This window comes from Prunus mume, linkage group LG3, assembly GCF_029339155.1.
Source record: "Prunus mume cultivar Tortuosa linkage group LG3, ASM2933915v1, whole genome shotgun sequence".
Classification (NCBI taxonomy): domain Eukaryota; kingdom Viridiplantae; phylum Streptophyta; class Magnoliopsida; order Rosales; family Rosaceae; genus Prunus; species Prunus mume.
Window position 1 is genome coordinate 14,524,558 of NC_142700.1, and position 9,656 is coordinate 14,534,213.

A 9,656-nucleotide genomic window follows, 5' to 3' on the forward strand; every position below is an offset into this window, starting at 1 on the left:
ACATTGGCTAACGGTCTTAAACACACGGGGATCAAATTGGCTGAATTAAAAACACAGAGATTGAATTGGCCAACGTGATAAAACACAAGGACTATTTTAGCATTTATACGTATATACGTCTCCAATTTTTAACCCTTAGATTTTATTTAATGAAGCCGTAAAGTTTATATTAAAAAAAAGTCAAGGGGATTCTAGCAAAGAAAATTGCAGCAAATTAAGGATCCGAATCCCTTTGTAAATCCCTTTTTATGGAGATTAATATATACATGCATAAATTCTCAAATAATTTGGTATCAGAGGGTGTTGACTTAATGGGTTTGATAGATTATAACTGATTAAGTTGGGGACAATATCAGTAATATTGGTAGTAGTAGACCGATGATATACACCGTCTCTACGTTCATTTAAAGTAATGGGAATATGATAAACAAGGATTGAGTATATGAAAATTTCACCCTATGAAAACGACAGGTGCATGCATGCTAATTAAACTCTTTTCAAATCAATCAGAATGATGTTTTCAAATAAATCATAAATGCTCGGTAAAAAAATTAGAGTTCCACAGAAAGAAGGCGGCATGAATTTTTGTTTTGAATGAAGTTAGGTTTTGGTTTTAATGAAGTTTCAATATATTTTTAAATTAACTCAAATTTTAAAATCAATTTCAAATAAGTTTTTAGGTTGTCAACAAAAAAGATCATTATGTTTATTCAACAACAATTTTGACGGAATGAATCACATTGGCTAACGATCTTAAACACACGGGGATCAAATTGGCTGAATTAAAAACACAGAGATTGAATTGGCCAACGTGATAAAACACAAGGACTATTTTAGCATTTATACGTATATACGTCTCCAATTTTTAACCCTTAGATTTTATTTAATGAAGCCGTAAAGTTTATATTAAAAAAAAGTCAAGGGGATTCTAGCAAAGAAAATTGCAGCAAATTAAGGATCCGAATCCCTTTGTAAATCCCTTTTTATGGAGATTAATATATACATGCATAAATTCTCAAATAATTTGGTATCAGAGGGTGCTGACTTAATGGGTTTGATAGATTATAAGTGGTTAAGTTGAGGACGATATCAATAATATTGGTAGTAGTAGACCGATGATATACACCGTCTCTATGTTCATATATGAGTTGAACCTGAGACATATCCTCCAATCAAATATGGCACCTTTTCTTCATATTGTGGTTATTTTGGACAAAATTGATGAGTACCTTAGTTTAAGAGTTACTATTTCCACCACCTATCCTATTTCCCCACCCACTTTATCTTCAAAATTTTCAAGACAAATTTACCCCTTTGTAAAATGACTTCTAAGGACTTAGGAAAAAATCTCAACACACCTGTAGCCTCCACAGCCTCCGTAGCCTTCAACATCTTATCAATGTTCTCATGTGCTTTCCGGGTAAAAATGTTGTAATATGTACTATATTCAAACAAACTCAAAAGGAAACATGAACAAAGGATATCTTAAACTGGCAAATTTACCCCTCTCTTGGGATTCATGTTTAACACGTGTTGGATATCTTCCAGCTGTGCCCATCTATAGATATTAGAGAGGGTGAGGGAGAGACAAAGACAGACGCTTTCACTATAAATAGATAAGAACCATAGCTCTTCAACTCACACCAATCCTTGAGCAATTAAGATATTATTCTCTAACCTTCGATCTCTTTCAGATTCTTAACTAGCAATACAATGTCTGTTCAAGTTTCACTTACATCGGATCAACCTCAAACCCCTAAGGCCACTCCTGATGATGTTAATCGACGTTGTGCTAATTATTCTCCAAGCATTTGGGGCTATCATTTTCTGTCATATGCTTCTGTGGTAGGCTAATACTACATATACTTCGCATCTGCAGCAATTATTTTGAATATGTATATATATATATATATATATATTTTATGAACAAGGAGGGTAAGGAGGGAATAAATATGTATATTAGCATTATGAAGTTCCTATCTTTTTAATGGCCTTTCAATCTGTTTTTGTAGGAAACAAACGTCAAAGCTAAGCAACGTGCCCAAGAACTGAAGGAAAAGGTGAAGATGATCATAATGGCTCCAGTTAAAAAGCCTTCACAAAAATTGGACTTGATTCATGACATTCAGCACTTAGGTGTCTCTCACCATTTTGAAAATGAGATTGAGGAACTTCTGCAGCAAATTCACACCAGCTCCCACGACAGTCTGCGTCTGGGGACCAAGAAACTGATAATGAGCTTTACACTGCAGCGCTCCGATTTCGATTACTCAGACAACAAGGTTATAATATTTCGTGCGGTACGTAGCCCTCATGGTTTTTATAATTATGGATTAATTTTCTTCCTCTGATCATGGTTTGTTTTAAAAATGCCTCATCATGCAGATATATTCAATAATTTCAAGGACGGTGATGGGAAATTTAAGGAATCTCTGGTGAATGATGTAGCAGGACTTTTAAGCTTGTACGAAGCCACACATCTTAGGATCCACGGAGAGGATATACTTGATGAGGCCTTAACCTTCACCACCACTCATCTTGAATCCGCAACGCACCGTTTAAGCCCCATACTTTCGAAACAAGTCACTCATGCCATGCACCAGCCATTCTGGAAGGGCTTGCCAAGGCTAGAAACAAGGCATTACCTGTCTCTCTATCAGGAACGTGATTCACAGAACAAGACTCTCCTGAATTTCGCAAAGCTGGATTTCAATCTACTGCAACAAGTTCATCAAAGAGAACTAAGTGAAATTTCAAGGTTAATGTATTATATATTGTCAATCAGTTTTAATATCCTATTTACATTAGCATAATGTAATTAATTCATGCAGGTGGTGGAAGGACTTAGACTTTGTAAACAAGCTACCTTTTGCAAGAGACAGAGTAGTTGAGAGCTACTTTTGGGCTTCGGGAGTACACTTTGAGCCTCAATATTACTTTGCTAGGATAACACTATGCAAAGTTATTGCTTTTATAACCATCATTAACGACATCTATGATGCGTATGGCACATTTGAGGAGCTAGAGCTCTTTACTGAAGCTGTTGAAAGGTTCAAAATAATAGTCCTTATTTTGTTAGTATTAGTATTTTGAAAAAAAAACCCTCAGTAATTAAGAAAATTTTACAGATGACACTCCAAAAGAGTTATCATGCACTCATCCAAAACAATTATGAAAAGACAACTTTTTTGGAGTGTCTATAACAGCTCCTCATAATATATCTGAATAAGCCGTAACAAGACATGCATAGTCTCATATCATCTTATTTATATGATAAGGTGGGACATCTCTGCTATGGATCATCTGCCAGAGTACATGAAAGTTTGCTATCAAGCACTATTGGATGTTTACGTTGAAATTGAAGAAAATCTTGCAAATGAGGGAAACTTATATAGCATCCACTACGCAAGAGAAGCAGTGAGCCTCATGAATTAATAATTTCGTGCCCATATTATTATGCCATTACCAATTAGAGTTTTTATAAATAAAAAAAATTATAATAAATATAAATATATATATTTTAAATATTAGTAAGTCAATCTAGATGTAATAAATATGTTCATTTCTTAATATATTTTTTTAACTAAGGGCATTTTTTGGTATTTTGAATATTTTATCATTCTCTGTCTTTCTCTTTTTATAAATAGATTATATATAGGTTTCACTAAAACACCCAAAATGGAGGTTGAAATTATAAAAAAACCCAACACCCAAAACACTTTATAAACACACCCAAAACCCATCATTACACACACTCAAAACTCATTTATAAACACACCCAAAAAGTTGACTTTGGGGTTGATTTTGGGTGTGTTTCTATGTTTAAATAGTGCTTGGGTTTTTTTATAAATACATGTCTAGAATTGGGTTTATTTATAAATTTGTATTATATATATTGGGTAAAAAACTTTTTTTTTTTTTTGGTCACTGGTTTTGCATGAAATTTCAATTTGGTCACTAGGCTTTATTTTATTTTATTTTAATGATGAAATTGAATTTTTGTGTAAAACTCAATGACTTAAAATGTTTTTTTCCCCTAGGTTTTTTTTGTGTGTGATGAAATTATAGAGAGATTAGCGATTAATTACATGGTTTGGTCTTTCAGATGAAAGTCCTAGTTAGAGCTTACTTCCGAAAAGCCAAATGGTTCGATCAGAAATACACACCAACAATGGATGACTACATGTCGGCAGCGCTTAATGCATCCAACTTCGCGTTGGCAACCACATCCTTTGTTGGGATGGGAGATATTGCTACCAAAGACTCCATGGATTGGGTGTTCGACGACCCTAAGATGGTAAAGGCTGCTTCATTAATTGGTAGAATCATGAATGACATCAAATCCCACCAGGTACTTTAATATATCAAAAGTACTAATTAAAATAACAGTAGTTTATTTGAATTATAGAGAACTTGAGATAGATCTCAAAACCAAACTTTTAACTTCAGGTAGATCCAAAAATTCAACCAAAAGTTGGGTTTAGTTCACACATTTGTTGTTGTTGATCTAAGTCCTTTGCCTCGTACATGTATAAGATAAGATTACACTTTTTTTTTTTTTAAATTCTAATGTAGACATTTTGATTTTTTCGTTTCTTAATTATTTGAATTGTCCCCCATAACTTACCCCTTTCAAGCCTTAACCTTCGTGTCTATATTCATGCAGTTTGAGCAAAAGAGAGGACATGTTGCCTCAGCTGTGGAATGCTACATGAAAGAATATGGTACCACAGAAGAAGAAGCAAATATCGAACTAAGCAAGCAAGTGAATAATGCATGGAAGGACATAAACGAAACGTGCATCCAGAACACCACCATCCCCATGCCCCTGTTACTGCGAATTTTGAATCTTGCACGTGTGGTTGAAGTTTTATACAAGCATGGTGATGGCTTTACTCATGCTGGAATTTTTCTCAAGGATTCTGTAGTTTCTCTGTTTGTAGAACCTGTGCCCCTATAGGCCTAGAATTTGAACTTGTCCTTTGTTGGAGCATAAAATTTCTGGTCCTCCAACAAGTAATCTTATGTCCTTGTTGAGAAGCCAATCACCGTACTTCGCTTGCCACAAATGAGAGAGAAGGGAGTACCTGCAAGAGACCACGCAGATGCCCAAATCAGTGTTTGTTTAGAAATATCATAGTAGAATCAGAATATCCCCTACCCAAGTCCTGTAGTACAATAAGGAGCCAGTCTTCCATGATTGGAACCATTATTTGAATTAATTAGTTTGGTTTTTCTGTTTGCTCTTGATGCTATGAATGAAATAAAATTTGTTTAACTTTTGAGCATACACTTGTAATTGGAGTTGTAGGGACTTGTAGTGGAAGTTCCATTGTAAGCCAATGCAATCCAATTTTACATCATAGTCCAATCCAATCGCAGTTACCAAATTAGTTAGTAGAGTGAGAATCTTGTTGTATTTATATTATTAAGGGTAAATAGCTTAGTTGATACACAGTTCTTTACATGGGCCTGGATCCACTGCAAATCTTCTCTTTGAGAATAAACTTGGTCACGTATCTCTTGCATGAGTTTCCCAATTGACTCATGTTCCATACCTATACAATTTATGAAGGTATGGTAGAAATACCCATTTTCTCTTTCGTTGTCATAGACTCATAGGCTTTATCTAACCATCAAGCTTCACCATTGACAAAATGACATAGAAATAAATATTATTGAACACAATTATTCCTCTGCTTAGTAAACATGGGAAAGGGGTTAGGGGTTGGGGAGTTGGGTGCTGTGGGATGGGGTGATAGGGAGAGGTGGGTTGTGTGCCACGCCAACAATTTAATAGCCTTTTTAACGAAATCAAATAACATGGACCAACTTGAACTATTCTTGATAGAAAAAAGCCTCAAGAACAAAAGATAGTTCGTGAATCTCATGGATATTTTGTGATAAAAATCCAGCATAATAAGTACATAAGAGATGTCATAAGGGTCTCAAAGATCATGCGTCTAAAAAATCACTCGAATTCTAAATCATTTAACCACTAATTTAATAATTGTCATTTTAATATTTTCTTTAAAAAGAGAAAAGGTCGTACATGAAATGAAAGGAACAAAGTCAAAGAACAAAAAAGGCCATTATTTCTGATTGTTGTAGTAGCTTTACTGTTTTTTATTTATTATTTTTATTATTTATTATTTATTTATTTTTAATTTTAAACCTTTTGCTTTCAAAGGTTAATCTTGCCATTATCACCTATTTCTTAAAAAGTGAGTACCGGGCTTGGGGTAGAGCTCCATTTTGATTGTCCGAAAGTTTTGTGACAGACTGCTTTTGTACCTTTGTATATGACAATATTGAATTCCACTTTGTTTTTATTTCTTTTAAGAATCAATTCCCATCCTTTTCTTTATTTAAATAATTACTTCCAACCAGCCCTCACACCACCAAATCGACCCCCAAAATGGGAGTTGAAATTATAAAAAAACCCAACACCCAAAACACTTTATAAACACACCCAAAACCCATCATTACACACACTCAAAACCCATTTATAAATACACCCAAAAAATATACAATTGTTGATTTTGAGGTTGATTTTGGGTGTGTTTCTATGTTTAAACAATGTTTGGGTTTTTTTATAAATACATGTCTAGGATTGGATTTATTTATAAATTTGTAAAAAAAAAAAAAACTTACCTATAACAGAGATAGTATTGTTTTGCTATCTCCGACCAATAACACAATGACATGTGGCAAAATTATCCTACCTTTCATTGCGTTTTTGGCTGGGAATAGCAAAACATGTTATCCCCGTTACATAAGAGTGTCTCTCCATTTGAAATGTTCCAGGACAACTCACAAACATGGACAATCCCTAAAAGGGACTAGCCTAGGATATAGCCCAGGCGAGTTATTCTTTTATTAGCCTAAAATTTAATTTAGCCCACCCATGCCTACTAATGACAATCATGCCATGCTCACATCCAAAAACTCATAGGCTCATCGCTCATCCAACAATACACTTAAGGAAAAGAAGATGAGACAAACAAATGAATTGAATTCTCTTTGACTATTCCAGGATATTATTGTGTATGACATTTCTATAAAGTTCTCTCTAAAATGAAAATATTTCCGTCTTGTTATTACTTTTTTAGCCTACTACCAACTTCTTTATATATATATATATATATATATATTATGAATAGTCTATTGCTAATTTTCCTTTCACAGATAACCCTCGTCACACATAATCCCTTTAAGAGAAAAAATTAAATAAATAAAAGAACAAATTGGTATGCTGCAGTAGCTGCACCTTTATGTTCCACTCTCTGGTGCATATATAAGGTAAATTTAGCCCATTCCATTTCCAAATCCTGGGTCCATCCCTGATTGTGTGTCACGTTAGCAATTTAATAGGCTTTTTGACATAATCAAACAACAGGGAGCAACTTGAAGTACGAAGGTTAATTTGGAGGACTATCAATCCCTGATAGGAAAAATAAAAATAAAACCTTAAGAGCAAAAGATGATAGTTCTTAAATTTCATGGATGTTTTGTGATAAAAAAAACCTAGCTTAATTAATACATAAAATAGGTTATATGAGTCTCAAACATCATGCGTGCGAAAAATCACTCAAATATGAAACTATTTAACCACTAAATTCAATGGTTGTCATTTTAATATTTTCTTAAAATAACTTGTTTGCCTATTTTGTTCCTCAACTTGATGCATTAATGATTTCCAACTTGTCTAAATTTTTACATTAATAGATGAAAGCTTAAAAAATAGACGGTAAAATTTAAAATGAACCCACACAATGCCTACTAATGACAATCATGCCATGCTCACATCCAAAAACTCATAGGCTCATCGCTCATCCAACAATATGTTTACGTATCAGTAATGGGTATGGAAAGGAATCAGAGAATTTAGGAATCGGAGAACTATTGAATCGGTATGGGAAGAATCATTCCCATTACGTTGTTTACTAAACATACGGAATTAGTTAAGGAATGGGGTTGATTCCCATTGTTATTGTTTACTAATTTTCATGAATCAGAATCCAAATTAATTTGATTACTAAAATGCCCTACACATTTTCACTACAACACATATATAATTCTCAATAATGCAGTGTAAACATGATTTGCACAAGTGAAGTAAGGGGAAGCAGCAGCACAGCCTCGGTGAAGACCAAGCCAAGCTTTAAGGATTCGAGACATTGGAGAGGAGATGAACGTAAAGAAGAAGGAAAAGAACGACAACATATGTAGTATAAATAAAGAGTGCCTAAGTCAAAGTGATGGATATATTTCTACATGTGAGTTTGTGTCATTGTGTTGCTGTCTGTGAGTGTCAAGTGTCATCCATGTTCGTTTTTAATTTAATCAATGGATCGTAATTTTGCTAATTTGTGTTTTGGGTTTTTGATGCTTTGCCTAGTTCCTGTTTTGAATTGCATTTGCATGTGTTGCTTTTCTGTTTTCTGTTTTCTGTTCTCTCATTTATCTCAATTCTCTATTCACAATAAATATGCAAAGAATAGACCAAACTATTGGAAAGGGGGTTTTGAATTTATCAGTAAGAGGGAATCTGTTATCAAAGAAATCTTCATACGAAAAAATAAACTCCAATAAACAAATATCTTTCACCTACATAACTAGTAAACAATCAAATAATAATAACTTGCATAATCTTCATACGATTAAATACATAATAGTTATACTACCAAAAGAAGAGATATATAATGAACCTAGTAAGTCATTTGCCCATTACTCATCAATAACAATCACTGTAAGCCATGCTCCATAAGATTAAATACATAATCTTTTTTTTCTTCATCGGTCATGGTAAAGAAGACCCTCAGCAAATCGTGCTCTATGGCTAAAATATTGGTGTTACCCTCTTTTCGGCCAGGGCGGCCGACGGAAGGAACTTTTGGTCCTTCTTCTTTTTTGAGTGCGGGGCGTGCCACCACCAAACCCCAAATTTGGGCTTGAATGGAATGTGAGTAGATGGATGTGTTGCGTCCGAGATCTGACTTTAATCAAACGATTGTTCGGCCGAGCAAGGAACCTCCTCACGGCCTAGGCTCTTTCACTACCTCAGAGTCAAGGCTTTATGTGAGCAACCGAATGATGTGGAGTGGGTGGAGATGAAGATTGAAGGTGAAATGCAATGAAACGAATAACACGTGCATAAAGTAAAAGGTGCTTGAATTTAAATATAATTGAAAGACAAGTGCGGAAAGTAAAGTGCGTAAAATAAAGAATTTAAAGACGAGTGCGTAATTTAAAGTGCGTGAAATAAAGAATTTAAAAACGAGTGCGTAATGTAAATTGCGTAAATTAAATAATTGAAATGCGAGTGTGTAAAGTAAAGGGCGGAAAGTAAACTAGATTGCGAAGAACAGTAAAGAAACATGAATTGAAGTTACTGTAATTAAAATAGAATTGAAAAACAAGAACAAGAATGTAAAGGCATAATTGAAATCTACGGAAACTAGAACGGGAAAAATAAGAACTAGGCTATGGTTACATTATGCTACTCCTAGGATAGAAATTGAAGAGAATGTAAAATGACAAGTTGTGTGTTGTGTCGGGGGTCCTTTCTCTCTTCCATAAGCTTGGTATTTATAGGGGCTTCGGTGCGTCCCAATTTGGTCGGTCGTCAATTGGCCTTCAAATCAATCATAATT

The 9,656-nt window shown here is 34.3% G+C and overlaps 1 pseudogene across 1 annotated transcript; it reads left to right on the forward strand.

Moving 5' to 3' along the window:
• Positions 1–1,646: 1,646 nt before the first annotated feature.
• Positions 1,647–5,288, forward strand: LOC103326347 ((-)-germacrene D synthase-like; annotated as a pseudogene). Its single transcript, XR_016125553.1, has 7 exons — positions 1,647–1,845; positions 2,013–2,300; positions 2,386–2,758; positions 2,832–3,050; positions 3,279–3,417; positions 4,106–4,351; positions 4,667–5,288. The product of XR_016125553.1 is annotated as a (-)-germacrene D synthase-like (transcript).
• Positions 5,289–9,656: the final 4,368 nt, after the last annotated feature.